Source organism: Mustela putorius, unplaced genomic scaffold (assembly GCF_011764305.1).
Source record: "Mustela putorius furo isolate JIRA1106 unplaced genomic scaffold, ASM1176430v1.1 tig00003867_pilon_pilon_pilon, whole genome shotgun sequence".
Taxonomy (NCBI): domain Eukaryota; kingdom Metazoa; phylum Chordata; class Mammalia; order Carnivora; family Mustelidae; genus Mustela; species Mustela putorius.
The window spans coordinates 29,661,558-29,678,981 of NW_025422019.1; positions in this window are offsets into that span (position 1 = coordinate 29,661,558).

A 17,424-nucleotide genomic window follows, 5' to 3' on the forward strand; every position below is an offset into this window, starting at 1 on the left:
GGAAGTACCCCTGAAACACCAGGTTCTGGTGAACATGGAACATTACATTGCAGGGAACAAGATCTCTTCTTTACAATGCCACTACTTTCAAGAGCAGGTGATAGAGCTGGCATTTCCTATCACATAGAAATGCTTACAGAGAGTTAGACAAAATGAGATAGAGGAATATGCCCTAATTGAAAGAATAGGACAAAATCACAGCAAGAGACCTAAGTGGAACCTAAGTAAGTAATATACCTAAAAGAGAATTTAAAATAATGATCGTAAGATACTCACTGGACTTGAGAAAAGAGTGGAAGGCCTCAAAGAGACCCTTAAGAAAGAATAAAATGCCTAATAAAGAACCCATAAGAGATGAAGAACTCAATAAGTAAAATTAAAAATCACTAGAGGGAATAAGTAGTAGACTAGAGGAAGCAGAAGAATGGATCAGTGTGACCTGTGGACAGAGTCATAGCAATAAAACTGAAAAAGAAAGAGGAAAAATATTTTTTAAATGAAAATAGATTAAGGGAACTCAACAACATCATCATGCATAATAACATTCACTTTATAGGGATCCTAGAAGAAGAAAAGGGGGAAGAGTGGTCAGAAAATCTATTTGAAGGAATTATAGCTGAAAATTTACCAAATCTAGAGAAAGAGAGAATTTTAAAAGCAGCAAAAGAAAAGAAAACAGTTACATCCTACGAAACTGGAAATAAACCACAAGAAAAAAAAGATCTGGTAAGACCAAAAACTCATGGAGGTTAAATAACATGCTACTAAACAATGAATGGGTCAACAAAGAAATCAAAAGGTGACAAAGGGGACACCTGGGTGACTCACTCAGTTAAGTGTCTGCCTTTGACTCAGGTCATGATCCCAGTATTCGGGGATCAAGTCTTTCATCTGGTCCTTCATCTGGCTCCTTCCTTGTGGGGAGCCTGCTTCTCCCTCTCCTCCCTGCTCATACTCTCTCTTACTGTTTCTTTCTCTCAAATAGATAAATAAAATCTTAAACAACAACAACAAAAAAAGGAGACAAAGGAAAATGAAAACACAATGGTCCAAAATTTTCAAAATGCAGCAGAATCTGTTCTAAGGGGGAAGTTTGTAGGCATATAGGCGTACCTCAAGCAAGAAAAATCTCAAATTAACAACCTAACCTTACAACTAAAGCACTGGAAAAAGAACAAACAATACCCAACACCAGTAGAAGGGAAGAAATAATAAAGGTTAGAGCAGAAATATACAAAATAGAAACTAAAAAAAAAAAAAATAGAACATATCAAAGAAACCCATAGCTGGTTCTTTAGAAAGATAAACCAAATTGATAAATCTTTAGCCACTCTCATCAAAAACTGGAGAGGACTCAAATAAACAAAATTAGAAATGAAGGACAAAAAACAACCACCACCACAGATTTACAAAGAAATATAAGAGAATTTTATGCAAAATTATATGCCAACAAATTGGACAACCTAGAAGAAACGGATAAATTCCTAGAAACATATAATCTCCCAAAACTGAATCAGGAAGAAATAGAAAATTTTCACAGACTGATTACCAACTATGAAATTGGATCAGTAATCAAAAACCTCCCAACAAGCAAAAATTAAGAACCAGATGGCTTCCTGGGTGAATTCTACTGAACACTTAAAGAAGAATTAATACCTATTCCTCTCAAACTATTCCAAAAAATAGAAGAGTAGGGAAAGCTTCCAGATTCATTCTATGAAGCCAGCATTACCCTGATAGCAAAAATGTATAAAGACACTACAAAAAAAGAGAACTATGGGCTAATATCGCTGATGGACATAGATGCAAAAATCCTCAACAAAATATTAGCAAACTAAGTTTTCATCAATACATTTTTAAAAATTGTTCACCACAGGTGGGATTTATTCTTGGGATACAAGGCTAGCTCAATATTCACAAATCAATTAATGTCACATGTCACATCAAGAGAAAGGATAAAAATCGTATGATCATTTAAATAGATACAGAAAAAGCATTGGACAAAGTTCAACATTATTCATCATAAAAACTCTCAATGAAAGAGGTTTAGAGTGAATGTAGCTCATAATAAAGGCTCTTTATGGAAAAAAAATACAGCTAACATCGTACTCAATGGTGAAATACTGAGAATTTTTCTTTCTCAGGTCAGGAACAAGACAAGAATGTCCACTCTTACCATGTTTAATCAACATAGTACTGTAAGTCCTAGCCACAGCATTCAGAGAAGAAAAATAAATAAAAGCATCCAAATTGCTAAAGAAGAAATGAAACTTTCACTCTTTCACTCACTTGAAACCTTTCACTCTTTGCAAATGACATGATACAATATATTGAAAACCCTAAAGACTCCACCAAAAACCTACCAGAACTGATAAATGAATTCAATAAGATTGTGGGATACACAGTCAACATACACAAATATGTTGTCTTTCTGTACATTAATAGTGTAGAGAAAGAGAAATTAAGAAAACAGTCCTATTTACAAGTTCACCAAGAATAATAAAATGCATAGGGATAGGTGAAAGACTTGCACTCTGAAAACTATAAAACATTAATGAGGGACACCTGAGTGGCTCAGTTGGTTAAGCATCTCCTTTGAGTCCCACATTGGGCTCCTTGCTTGGCAGGGAACCTGCTTCTCCCTTTGCTTGCCACTTCTCCTGCTTTTGCTCACCCTTCCCTCTTTTTCTGACAAATAAATAAAATCTTTAAAAACATAAAAAGATAAAACATTGAGGAAAGAATTTGAAGATGACACAAACAAAAGGAAAGATATTCCATGCTCATGGATTGAAGAACAAATATTGCAAAAATGCCCAATAGTACCACATGCAAGGTACAGATTTAGTGCAATCCCTATCAAAATACCAAAAACATGTTTCACAGAATTAGAACAAATAATTAGAATTTGTAGAGAACCACAAAAGACCTTGAATAGCCAAAAGAATCTTGAAAAAGAACAAAACTGGAGGTATCAAAATCCCAGATTTCAAGATACACCATAGAGTTGTAGTAGTCAAAACAGCATGGTTCTGGGATAAAAATAGACACATAGATCAATAAAACAGAATAAAGAGCCTAGTAATAAACCCACAGCTATATGGTTAATTAAACTTTGACAAAGGAGGCATGAACATCCAATGGGAAAAAGAGTCTCTTCAACAAATGGTGTTTGGAAAACTGGACCACTTTGTTACACCATACACAAATATAAACTCAAAATCAATTAAAGACCACAATGTAATATATGAAACCATAAAATCCTAGAAGACAGCGTAGGCAGTAATTTCTCTGACATCAGCTATAGCAACATTTTTCTAGATATGTCTCCCTTGGCAAGGGTAACAAAAGGAAAAATAAACTATTGGAAGTACATCAAAATAAAAAGCTTCTGCACAGTGAATGAAATAACTAACAAAACTGAAAGGTAACCTATTGAATGGGAGAAGGTATTTGCATGTGACATATCCAATAATTGGTTAGTATCCAAAATATGTAAAGATCTGATACAACTCAACACCCCAAAACCAAATAATCCAGTTGAAAAATGGGCCAAAGACATGAACAGACATTTCTCCAAAGAAGATATGCAGATGGCCAACAGAAACATGAATAGATGCTCAAATCACTCAGCATAAGGGAAATGCATATCAAAACCCCAAGGAGATACTACCTCACACTTGTCAGAATGGTTAAAATAAAAAATACAACAAGTTTTGGCAAAGATGCAGAGAAAAAGGAACGCTTGTGCACTCTTGGTTAAAATGCAAAATGGTATAGCCATAGTGGAACTCAGTATAGAGGTTCCTCAAAAAATTAAAATTGAATTTTATATGATCCAGTCATTCTGCTACATATTTTCCCATATGCACCGCTATGTTTACTGCAACATTATTTACAATAGCCAAATTATGGAAACAACCTAAGTTTCCATGCATAGATGAATGGATAATGAAGATGTGGTATAGATATGGAATGAAATATTAATTGTTCAGAATAAAAAATGCCATCCTGCTGTTTGCAACAACATGAATGGGACTAGAATATAATGCTAAGTGAAATAAGTTGGTTAGAAAAAGACAAATACCAGATGATTTCACTCATGTGGAATATAAGAAACAAAAGCAAACAAAAATGAGCCAATGAAACGACTCTTAACTATAGAAAACAAACTGATGGGGAGGGGAGGGAGGTGAGAGAATGGATGAAATAGGTGAAGGGAATTAAGAGTACATACATCATGGTGAGCACTGAGTAATGCATAGAATTTTTAAATTTCTATATTGCACACCTGAAATTAATATAATACTTTATTTTAATTATACTGGAACTGTTATTTTTTTTTAAATAATAAGATAAAAAACAAAAAGAAAAAAAATCCTGTTTTCAGGCCCTTGTGCTTTTTTATTGCATGAAACACATAAAATTTCCAAAACATACTCTTCTTGCAGGTAAAACCTTCAAATTATTCTTTGCATAGAAGAGGTACTTAATAGATGTTTATGAAGTGAATGAAGAACATTGTTATTAGCCCCTTCCATATAGACAGCATCCAGAAGGAGTGATATTGAAAGCAAGTTGACTCTGAAGCTAATTCAGTTAAATATTTTTTTTTAATTGGTATAAGAGATAAACAGACATTGGAACTAGAGAATTTGAAATGCTGCAAAGTGGAGACATGTTATTTCCTGGAATTTTTCAGTAAACTGAAGGGCTTGTGGCTTTGGTTTATATTTTTATCTCTTTTTCCAAATGAATTCTGAAACTTTGAGAAAAGAAAACATAAAGTGCAAGGTTAAATGAATAGTTGACAGTTTAAAGAGTAAGTTTTGATTTTCTAAACTATGGATCACATTACTAGAGCAGTGGTTCTCCACTCTGACTATACTTCCGCCAAACCTGGAAAGCTTTTTAAAAAATGTAAATGTTTTGGTCCTGTCTCTACTGTTTAATCTCAGTTCTGCTAATTACTACTTGTGTGCCTGAGTATTTTTTTATTCCATAAAATTGGATTCTCTAGAAGTGGAGATGATACAAAAGTACTGGACTTTTGAATAAGAATGTGCCTCACAGAAATTGGGAACAATATCTACTTAGAGTTGTGCTGATCTACTTAGGAAAACTTGAACTGAAAAATAAGGACAATATAGTTTGATAGACAAGTAACAGTAAAGCAAATACCCCATATTACTGGTAAAAAAAAAAAAAAAAAAAACTAGGGAAAATACAAGGGTATTGTACTTTTGCCCTCTAGTATTTATATTCCAAGGCCTAGGATATGTCTGAAACTGGAATGGACTGATTTCTTAGATGGAGGATTTAACATCAATAGTGTGTTCACAGTGAGAGTGAATGCACATATTTGTTGGGAGTATGACATTGGTAGTTATGGTGGCAAGTAAGGATAGAGTAGGAGCGGCTTACGGAATTCTTACGGATTGCAAAACCTCTAAGCCCTTTCTAACTCTAATATGCTATGTTTGTAAATAAGTGACAGTCCTGCCTTTACTTGTATTTATCAATCTATACATTTTGAAAACTTTTAGGGGCCAGATATCATACCAAAACATAAAATCTGTGGACATGAAGAAAAATAGAATATACTAGGTTTCATAATCACTACAATAAAGTATCACGGAAACAGTTAAATACTTCTATTTCATATATACATGTGTTGGTTATTTCTCTTACCATTTAGGTGTTACATGAGCTAGGAATTCCAACGTACTTAAATGTTCAGAAAGAAATTGCATTATGATAATTAGAAAAAGTGTCATCTCGATCCAGGATGTTTGAGGAGAAACTTGAAAAGTCTGTACAAGGTGCAACATACTGTATCTCATTCAGATTACTAAAGGTTAAGACTCAGATCCTAACGTTAATTACTGTCATTGTTCCTCGTCTGCACGATTCTTTACTGAGTATGTAACTGATCAAGTTGCTTTTGATGCATCTATTGCTTGTTAATAGCTAGAATCTTGGGGAGAGAGGCCAATTTCCTGGAATAAAAACTGCTGAGGATAGAGAATCAGCATCCATAAGAGAAAAAGTTCTGATCGTAATGGGCTTTGGAGGACAGGACTCAATTGATTCCGGAGTCCCAGTGGGAGTGAAGGGAAAGGAATTTCTAGAGAAAACTCTAGTTCTGACTTGAAAGAAGCAAAATGAAAACAGCAATAATTATTTCCTTTTTTCTGGCATGTATTTCAAAAACAGTTTGAGAGGAAAAATAAGTCCACAAGGAAAATTGAGTTTACACTTATATTTAGATAACTTCCCTTATTCCAGAGTTTTATGCCTTTTGCTATACAGGATTTTAGTAAGTCACTCCCTTTTTTGAAATGTTTTAACTACATAATAGAATTCAGTATGTAATACTGTCAACGAGTAAAGAGAGGGACATATTTACTCAAATAGCGTATTACTGGTGAGTTTCTTCAGAAGGAATATGTTAGGTTTTGCTTTTGAATTGTTAAAACAATACTCATGGTTTTTAAAATAAATAATATGGAAAAGCATAAAATAAAAAGTAAAATTTGGAACCATCATGTTTCTACTTTCCATAAGTAACTTATATTGGCTTGTTTTACGTATCATTTCAGAAATCTTCTATTGACATACAAGTTTATGTGTGTACATACATGAAACATACACATGCATATGCTGTATATGCTTTTTTTAAACATAAATGCAGAATACCCATTGTTCTTTACTAATAGACTTTCCCTCATCTCTTTATTATTGATTTCTAGGAGCTCTTAGTATTCTAATAAAATGTGTCTTTTCTTAGGTATTTCAAACATTTTTCTGCTATTTAATTTGCACTCAACTTGATTTATGGTAGTTTCTTTTTTCCCATGCTGGAATTTTAAGTTTTAGTCAAATAATCAGTCTTTCCTTTTATGGCTTCTGTTTATTTCCAATATTATAAAATATATAACACCATTACATCTTTCCCACCCTTACAGATTAATTTTTGTTAAGAGATTTTATTATAGCAGTTGAAGTTTAGAGCAAAACTAAGTTTAGAGCAAAACTAAGAGAAACATGTAGAGATTTCCCATAGACCCTCTGCCCCCAAACATTCATAGTCTCCCCCATTACCAATTTCCCCACCACAGTTGTACATTTGTTACAATTGATAAAACTACATAGACACATCATTATCACCTAAAGTCTACAGTTTACCTTAGGGTTCACTATTGGTATCGTACATTTTGTGGGTTTGGACAAATTTGTAAAGGCATGTACCCACTCTCACAGTATCATGTGCAGTAGTTTAACTACCGTAAAAATCCTCTATACTATGCAAATTCATCCCTCCCTCCAAATTTTTTTAAATAAAATACTTTATATTTAAATCTTTAAATTATCTGGAATCTTCTTAGTGTACCAGCAGCTTTTACTGATTAATCTTTTAATTTTAATTTTTGGCATTGATTTTTTTTAAGTCACCTTTATCATATATAAAAATCTTACATGTTTTGAAGTATATTTCAGGATTCTCCAGTATATATTTTCTATCTGTCTATTTCTTCTCTAGTATATAACTCCTAAATGGCTGTATCTTTCCAGTGTTCTGGAAGGACTGGTCTCCTCTGTACTACTTTTTTTTTTTTTTCCAAAATATTTGTAGATAATGACATATTTTTAACCAGATGAACTTTGGTATCATCTCTCAAGTTTTGAAAATAAAAAATCCTATTGCTATTTAGGGGCACCTTGGTGGCTCAGTTGGTTAAGCAGCTGCCTTCAGCTCAGGTCATGATCCTAGAGTCCCAGGATCCAGTCCCACATCAGGCTCCCTGCTGAGCAGGGAGTCAGCTTCTCCCACTGACGTCTCTCCTCTCATGCTCTCTCTCTCTCATTCTCTCCTCAAATAAATAAATAAAATATCCTATTGCTATTTTAGTAGGAACCTTACTAAAATAATAGATTAATTTAGTTGGAATAATAAGTCTTTGAATATTAATTATGTCTGTCCTGGAAACAGATTACATGTCTTATAGATATCTGGATTTGTTTATTCTAAGTTATTTATTTATATTGTGTTTTTCATATTAAATGGGTGTGTTTCTAGTTTTTATTTTCTAATTGGGCATGGCTTACATATATATAGGAGAATCATTGATTTTCATATATTATGTAACTAGCTACCTTTCTAAACTCTTTGGGTGTAGGGGATTATCCATTGATTTTCTTGGTTTCTCAAGTATACATGAATGTCATCATGGAAATAAGGACAGAATTACCTCTTCCCTCTGACCAAGCTTATTGAGTAGTAATTGACATGTAAGTTTAAGGTGTATAATGTGATGATTTGATATAAATGTATATTACAGATGATTACCATAATAATGTTAATTAACATATCCATCTCTTTCTCATATTATTACACTGGGGAAGGGTACGTATGTGTGTGGTGTGTGAGATCTGCTCTCTTAGCAACTTTCAGATATAAAATATAGTATTGTTAACTGTAGTCACTATCATGTGCATTAGATCCCCAGGACTTACTCATCTTGTAACTGGAAGTTTGTACCCTTTGACCACCTTCACCCATTTCTCCCACCTTATCTCCCACCCCACCTCAGCAACTACCAGTCTACTTTCTGTTTCTCTGAGTTCAGTCTTTTTTAGAGTCCACAAGTAAGTGAGATCATACAGTATTTGTTTTTCTCTGTTGGATTTATTTCACTTACCATAATGCCCTTAAGGTTCATCCATGTAGTCACAAATGGCAGGATTTCCTTCTCTTTATGGATAATATTTCATATTATAAGCACACACACATAAATACACATCACTTTTTCTTTATGCATTCATCCAATTATAGACACAGGTTGTTCCATGTCTTGGCTATTGTAAACAGTGCTGTAATGAACCTGGAAGTACAGATATCTCTTTGAGATATTGATTTTATTTTCTTCAGATATATTCCAAAAGTGGGTCTACTAGATCATATGGTAGTTCTATTTTTAATATTTTGAAGAACCCTCCCATAGTGTTTTCCATAGTGTCTGTACCAATTTATTTTCCTACCAACAGTGCCCAAGGGTTCTTCCTCTCCCCATCCTTACCAGAACTTGCAGTCTCTTGTATTTTTGATAATAGCCCTTCTAGCAGGTGTGAACTGGTATCTCTTTGTGGTTTTGATTTGCATTTTCCTGATGAGTAGTGATGTTGGGAAATTTTTTGTACCTTTGGCCATTTGTGTGTCTTCTTTGGGGAAATGTCTGTTTATTTTCTTTGCCATTTTTCAAATCAGATTATTTGGTTTTTTGCTGCTCGGTTGTAGGAGTTCCTTATGTGTTTTGGATATTAACCCCTTATCAATTACAAGATTTGCAAATACTTCTTCCATTCCATAGGTTGCTTTTTCTTTTCTTTCTTTTCTTTTTTTCTTTCTTTCTTTCTTTCTTTTTTTTTTTTTTTTTTTTTGCAGTATAGAATTGTGTTTAATGTAGTCTCACTGATTTTTTTTTTTGCTTTTGTTGCTTGTACTTTTTTTTTTTTTTAAGGATTTTACTTATTTATTTGACAGAGAGAGACAGTGAGAGAGGGAACACAAGCAGAGGGAGTGGGAGAGGGAGAAGCAGGCTTCCCGTTGAACAGGGAGCCCAGTATGGGGCTTGATCCCAGGACTCTGGGATCATGACCTGAGCTGAAGGTAGATGCTTAATAGCTAAGCCACTGAGGCTCCCCAGTTGCTTGTACTTTTGATGTCATATCAAAAAAAAATCATTGCCAAGACCAATGTTAAGAAGCTTCTTCCCTGTTTCTAGGAGTTTTATGGTTTCCAGTGTTACATTTAAGCATTAAATTAAAATCAAGTTAATTTTCGTGAGTGGTATAAGATAAGGGTGCCATTTTATTATTTTGCATGTGGATATCCAGTCATTCCAACACCATTTATTGAAAAGACTATCTTTTCTCACTGAATTTTCTTGGCTTCTTTTCAGGGTGGGCTCTTATTGACAGTATGTATTGGTTTATTTCTGGATACTTCATTTGATTCCATTGGTCTTTGTCTCTGGTTTTATGCCAATACCATACTATTTCAGTTACTTTGACTTTGGAGTAGAGTTTGAAATCAGGAAGTATGGTGCCTCTAGCTCTGTTCTTTCTCAAGACTGATGTGACTATTAGGGGTCTTCAATGGCTCCATATGAATTTTAAGATTATTTGTTGTATCTGTAAAAAAAAAAAAAAAAAAAGTGCCACTGAAATTTTGATAGGGATTTCACTGTATCTATAGATGGCTTCTGGTAGTATGGACATTTTAACAATATGAATTCTTCTAATCCATAACATGAACCATCTTTACACTTATTTGTATCTTCTTCAATTTCTTTTGTCAGTGTCTTATAATGTTCATTGTATAAGTCTTTCACCTCCTTCATTAAATTTATTTGTAAGTAGTTTATTATTTTTGATGCTACTGTGAATGAGATTGTTTTTTTAAATTTCTTTTTCAGATTGCTCATTGTTATTGTATTGAATTGCAACTAATTTTTGCATACGGATTTTTTTCCTGAAACTTTACTGAATTCATCTTTTAGTTCTAATACTTTTTTGATGTAAAACTTGGCTTTTCTCTATATATTGTCTACAAACAGGAATAATTTTACTTCTTCCTTTCTGATTTGGATGCCTTTTATTTCTTTCTTTTGCCTGATTGCTTTCAGTAAGATTTCCAGCATTTTATTTAATATGAGTCGTGAGATTGGACATTCTTATCTTGCTCCTGACCTTACAAGAGAAGGTTTCAATGTAAGCTTGTTGTATATCAGTTTTATTATGTTGAGATTTTTGTTGAGGGTTTTTATCATGAAACGATGTTGGAATTTGTCAGATGCTTCTTTTGCATCTATTGAGATCATATGATATTGATCTAGTTCTGTTAAATGTGATGTGTCACATTTATTGACTTGCATCTGTTGGATTATTCTTGCATCCGAGGGATGAGTCCCGCTTGATCATAGTGTATGACCCTTTTAATACACTGTTGAATTCAATTTGCTAATATTTTGTTGAGAATTTTTGTAAATATATTCATTAGGTATATTGACCTGTAGTTTTCTTTTCTTAGAGCATTCTTACCTGCTCTTGTAGTAGGGTAATGCTGGCTTTGTAAAAATGAATTTAGAAGCCTTCCCTTCTCTTAAATTTTTTAGAAATTTTTGAGAAGGATTGGTATTAATTCTTCTTTAAATGTTGGTAGAATTCACCAGTGAAACCATCTAATACTGAGCTTTTGTTTGTTACAAGGTTTTTGATTGCCAATTCAGTCTTCTTATTAATTGGCCTGTTTGGGATTTCTGTTTCTTCATGCTTTAGTCCTGGTAGATTGTATGTTTCTAGGAATGTATTCATTTTTCTAGATTGTCCAGTTTATTGGCATTTTATTATTCATTGTAGTCAAATTATTTTCCTTTGTATTTCTGTAGTTTCTGTTGCAATGTCTTTTTTTCTTAAGATTTTATTTGAGAGAGAGTGAAAGAGAGAGAGATTATGAGATGGGGGAGGGTCAGAGGGAGAAGCAGACACCCTATTGATCCAGGAGCCAGATGGAGGGCTTGATTCTGGGACTCTGGGATCATGACCTGAGCCAAAGGCATACACTTAACCGACTGAGTCACCCAGGGCGCCTCTGCTCTTTCCTTTATAATTTTATTTATGAGTCTTTTCTTTTGCTTAGTCTAGCTAAATGTTTGTCAATTTTGTCTACCTTTTCAAAGAACCAATTCTTAGTTTTGTTAATCCTTTCTCTTTTTTTTAATATTTTTATTCATTTGACAGACAGAAATCACAAGTAGGCAGAGAGGGAGGCAGAGAGAGAGGAGAAAGCAGGCTCCCTGCTAAGCAGAGATCCTGATGTGGGACTTGATCCCAGCTCCCTGGGATCATGACCTGAGCGGAAGGCAGAGGCTTTAACCCACTGAGCCACCCAGGCGCCCCTTGTTTTTTGGTTTTTGTTTGTTTGTTTTGTTTTACTTCTTCTTTTTTTTATTTTAATTTCTTTTCAGTGTAACAGTATTCATTGTTTTCGCACCACACCCAGTGCTCCATGCAATTCGTGCCCTCCTCAATACCCACCACCTGGTTCCCCCAACCTCCCACCCCCCACCCCTTCAAAACCCTCAGGTTGTTTTTCTGGGTCCATAGTCTTTCATGGTTCACCTCCCCTTCCAATTTCCCTCAACTCCCTTCTTCTCTCCACCTCCCCATGTCCTCCATGTTATTTGTTATGCTCCACAAATAAGTGAAACCATATGATAATTGACTCTCTCTGCTTGAGTTATTTCACTCAGCATAATCTCTTCCAGTCCCATCCATGTTGCTACAAAAGTTGGGTATTCATCCTTTCTGATAGAGGCATAATACTCCATAGTGTATACAGACCCCATCTTCCTTACCCATTTGTCCGTTGAAGGGCATCTTGGTTCTTTCATGAATTCTTTTGCTCTTGATAATATTTATTTATTTATTTATTTATTTATAAAATTTTATTTTTTAGTAATGTCTCCACCCAACATGGGCTCAAACTCACAACCCCAAGATCAAGAGTCACATACTTGACTGACTGAGCCAGGCAGGTGCCCTGTGTTCTTGATAATAAAGTACTTGTTGAATCATTACAGAATCTGTTCTATTGCTGTTTTTTCTATGAAACTTGGGTTACATATTCCTGTTTATCCATTTGTCGAACTTTTTTATTCTATCCTGGGTATATTATATACTTTAGAGACTCTGGATTCTGTTATCTTCCTCTGAAGAATATGACTTATTTTTACCTAACAGTTAAATTACTGGCTGCTTATCTTTGTCTAGGAAAGGCTTGGTTCTACGTTTTATTACAGTGGATCTCTTCTGGTTTTCCTTAAATCCTAGGGTAACTCTTTTAATACAGGGATAAAATCTTTACTCCTGAAATGTGGCCCTTAGGAGATTTCTATGGAAAGCCTAAGTTTTTCACCAAGCTGCGTCAGTCTTGTGGGATTCAAACTCCAAATTCTTTGTCTCATGCAGTGGGCAACAGCAAAAATCCCTTTCAGCCTTTCAGCTATTACTCTCCAGTACCTTCTTTGGAGACTTCCTTGTGTGTATATATAGTTCAGGAGTGGGAATGTGTATGCAAATTTTTAGCTCTCCCCCTATGCCTCCCCACTTCCCAGAATCTACCTCCCCAAAACCCCATTTATCAGCCATTCTTTCAGCCCTGAACTCTGGTCTTTAATACCTCAAGCTAATAGGAATGTACTTTCTGTTTCAGTTTTGGCTACTCCCACAAATTTTTACCTTAGAGGAAAAACTATACAAATATAGATCTTGTCTAGCAATATTCTCTTCTTTCAAGGGTCTCAGCCTCTTTCTGTTTTTGCGTTCTTTTGGTCGATTACCAAATAGTTGTTTTTATTTATTGCTTTTAGTATTTTTTCACAGTTTATAATTGTTTTCATGGGATAACAAGTCTGTTTCAAATTACTTCACCATTATTGGAATTGCAGTTCCTGGTACGTTTTTACTTTTATAGTTACCTATTCACTTCATTATTTGTTATTCATATGTATTATTTCACTTCATGATTAGTTTAGTCACTCAGACTTGGGTTTACTTCCTGGTTTTGCCATTTATGATGGTGTTAATTCAGATTTCTGGTTTTTAGTGACCTTATATATAAAATGGAAATGATTATATTTACCTTGTAAAGGTTAGTTGATTTTGAATATTAAATGTGACAGTATATATAAAACATGTGGCACAGAGCTTAGAACTTCATTGGTATTTGTAAATGCTGCTACCCTTTATTACCATAATTATTCTATAAGGTTGGAATGTGGATGACTTACCTAAGATCTTATTACTAAATAATTAGAGTAGGGATTAATTAAATCAATTCTGCAAGATAAGTTTATGTCTCCCAGGGGTTTCAGTTTCAGTATTATGCCCTGTAAGAAGGAGAAACTGCCTGACTGTAATTAAAAGGTTATAGTATATGAAAAGCAAATAAAGTCTATTTACATACTAAATGAGATTTATCAGAATAGATTTTATATTTGTTTCCATAAGGAGGAACAACAAAACAAATATTACTAACAGTAAGGCTACATGGTCAGTATACTGCATGATGTCCTTTTCTCTTCTATGAGCCTTTAGGAGCCAGCCAATTGACTGATAACCATAAGATACCCACAGTAGTATTTTTTTTCCATATGAGAGTAGCATGAGTTTATGTAAGTTTTCAATTTTAGAGCCAGACAGAATATTCAGTGAGAATACTCAGGCCTAGTAAAATAAATAGTGTTTGTATGTATGGTCATTAATGAAAATAGTATAAAACATACCACTATATAATGAATTATTTTGTCCTCTAGGTTTACTTGTAACTCACAAATGAATGATTTGTACCCCGGGCAAGCGTGTAGTTTTAGAAATTGGTTATTGAATGAGGTTTTCTATGAATAGTTAACATCATTGTTTGTCTACTGAAAGCATGGTATGGATATGGATATGTGTTATTATGTATTATATTTTAAGTAATACATAGGATTTTGTTAGTGCTTCTCAAAAATATTTTGCTGTAGAGGAAGCTATTTAATGCTAAAAATAAAAAGGGAGACTTTTATGCTTGAGGTCACATCCACTCTCTCTGGTAAGCATTATTACAGTTACGATTCACATTTATGCCTGTTCAGATAGAAACCCATCAATCATGTAAACTTAAGGCCAGATTCTGATCTCTAATGCATAGTATGAATTGCCACATATCTTTTTTATTTTCCACCAAAAATAAATAAATAAATAAATAAATGCTCTGTATCATCTCAGATTAAAATCTGTCCTTTCAAATTGATTTTATTTTTATCAAGACTAAGAAGCAAAATGCACTGTCAGAAGTGGAAATAAAATAATTCCTGCCAGGATGTGGTTTCTTTTTTTATATATGTCTTACAGAATCAAGTATTCATATAGTTCTCTAATCATAATAATGGCTCTGAGAAAAAATAGAAAAATTATTATTTATCCTTTTTAAAATGGAATCTTTTTATCCTTGTGCAATCATATGTAGGGGAAGGCCACATTATAAAAAGAACATTACCTAAGGTTATAATATATGAAAAGCAAATAAAGTCCATTTACATACTAAATGATATTTATCAGAATAGATTTTCTATTTGTTTACATGAAAATTTAACAATTTTATTAAAGCTTATGAATGGAATATTTAAAATAATAAAACTGTCTTGTTTTTGGAATTTATGGTTTTTTTAAGTGTAGGATAATTGCACAGAAGATTAGAAGATAAAATCTTCATTTACATTTTATCTCAGCCAAGGAAATTTAGTTCAGTTTACACATAGTGTTATTTTTGAACAGTGTTTATTAAGAACTTTTTATGAGCAAAGCACTGTGCTAGGCATTTTTCAGGAATATAAAAATAAACCTGGTACCACCCTGCCTAAAAGAAGTGTGTAGCTTAGTAAGACAAACAAAAGCACACATGTCACACATGCATATGAACAGAGTGTGTAACCTTTCAGAGTATGGGTCTCAACAGTATGGTTCCAGGGAGCAATGTTGGTATGTGTCATTTTTTATTGTGTTTCAGAATTACAAGTGATCATTAGGAGAGCCTAGCGTAGCACCAGGAGCATAATTGGTGTACAATAGATGTTGAATGAATAGGTAAATTATTCTCTCATGGTTGGGGTTGGATAGCAGGCTAGATATGGTATGACTCTTGTGTGGGTTAACCCTGTGGTTAAACCAGTTATTTTAGAATTAGACTTTTTTGTTTTTTTTTAATCTGGATTTTACTATCTTTGTGACCTTGCACAAATTACCTCTTTAAACTCCATTTTCTTCATCTGTCAGATGTGGTGATAATATCGTTTCATAAGTTTGTTGTGTAGTGTGAATGAAATCAAGTATGTCAGGCCTATAGTATAGTGACTATAGTATTTTAGATTAGAAAATACTGTTACGTTTACTATGATTGTTTGCATTATTTTTGCTCTTAAGGGATGGGTAAAAGTACATTATAAAAACAGAAGTAGTGAAGCTATAACATTGACTTTACATGTATGCAAGTGGCAGAATTTTTACTCCAAAAAATAACACTTCACTTAATCTACATTATTTTATTTTTTTAATTAAGGAAAAATAATTACTGAGTTATGAATAAAATAAATTTATTATTAATTTTGTACTCAGTCCTTTTATCTTTGCAAAATGAAAATTCAAATAATCACTTAAGAATTATTATTAACTCTTTCATACACTTATTCATCCACTTCACAAATACTGACTGAGCACCTATTGTTTACCCAGCATTGTGGTAAACACTGGTGATACAGTGGGAAATAAGGCTGACCAACATCCCTGTCATCGAAGTTTAAAATTTAGTTAGAATTCTAGTTCATTGTTCACAGTCCTGGATTTGCAAGTCCAGCCCTTCAAAGGTGGTTCATAGGTGGTTAACAGTGTCAGAGACACTGTGCTTGAGATTTAGGGAGTAGATGCCATATGAATGAAGTTTTCTTTGATTCTGTGAATTATAACAAGGCAAGACAGCATCAGACTTAAAAAGTTATATTACAGCCCACCTTCCTGAAAGTCTGTCCATTTTAAAGGAATGATAAATTTTTGAGCATGCTTTACAAAATTATGAGGGCTTAGGTACAAATGAATAACAACGTTAGTCAGGAAGTACATGATCACATTTGAATCTAACTCTACTATTAGAGTTCTGTTAGTTCTATTATATAGGCTACTTTCACTAAAAATAATTAGCGTTCTTTCTATCTTTTGAGTATCAGGTAACCTTGGGCCTGGAACTGATAGCTAGATTCACAGCTATTTTCTCTTTGAAACTTTTCTTATATCTTCCCCACCATTAATCACCCTATTGCTAGCTCTAATGAAAAAGTTTTGTTGTTTAAAGTATTCTACTCAGAAAAGGCCTTTTCTGCTTTCCTATTTATTGTTTGAATGAGAATTATTTTTGAGAGAGATTGAGTATTTGCAGTTTTGTTTCAAGTTTAAGTTCCTACTAATAGATTTGGGCAAGTATGCTTATCCTTTTTGCTCAACTATAAAATGCAGATAATAAAACTCACCTGATAGTTATATGATTCAGATTTCAATATAAGATTGTAGCTTTGGATATTAAAAACTTCAGGGGCACCTGGGTGGCTCAGGGGGTTAAGCCTCTGCCTTCAGCTCAGGTTATAGTCTCAGGGTCCTGAGATGGAGCCCCACATCGGGCTCTCTGCTCAGTGGGGAGCCTGCTTCCCCCTCTTTCTCTGCTTGCCTCTCTGCCTACTTGTGATCTCTCTCTGTCAAATAAATAAATAAAATTCTTAAAAGAAAAAAAATGAAATTGAAAACTTCAGGGTGCCTGGTGGCTCAGTCAGTTAA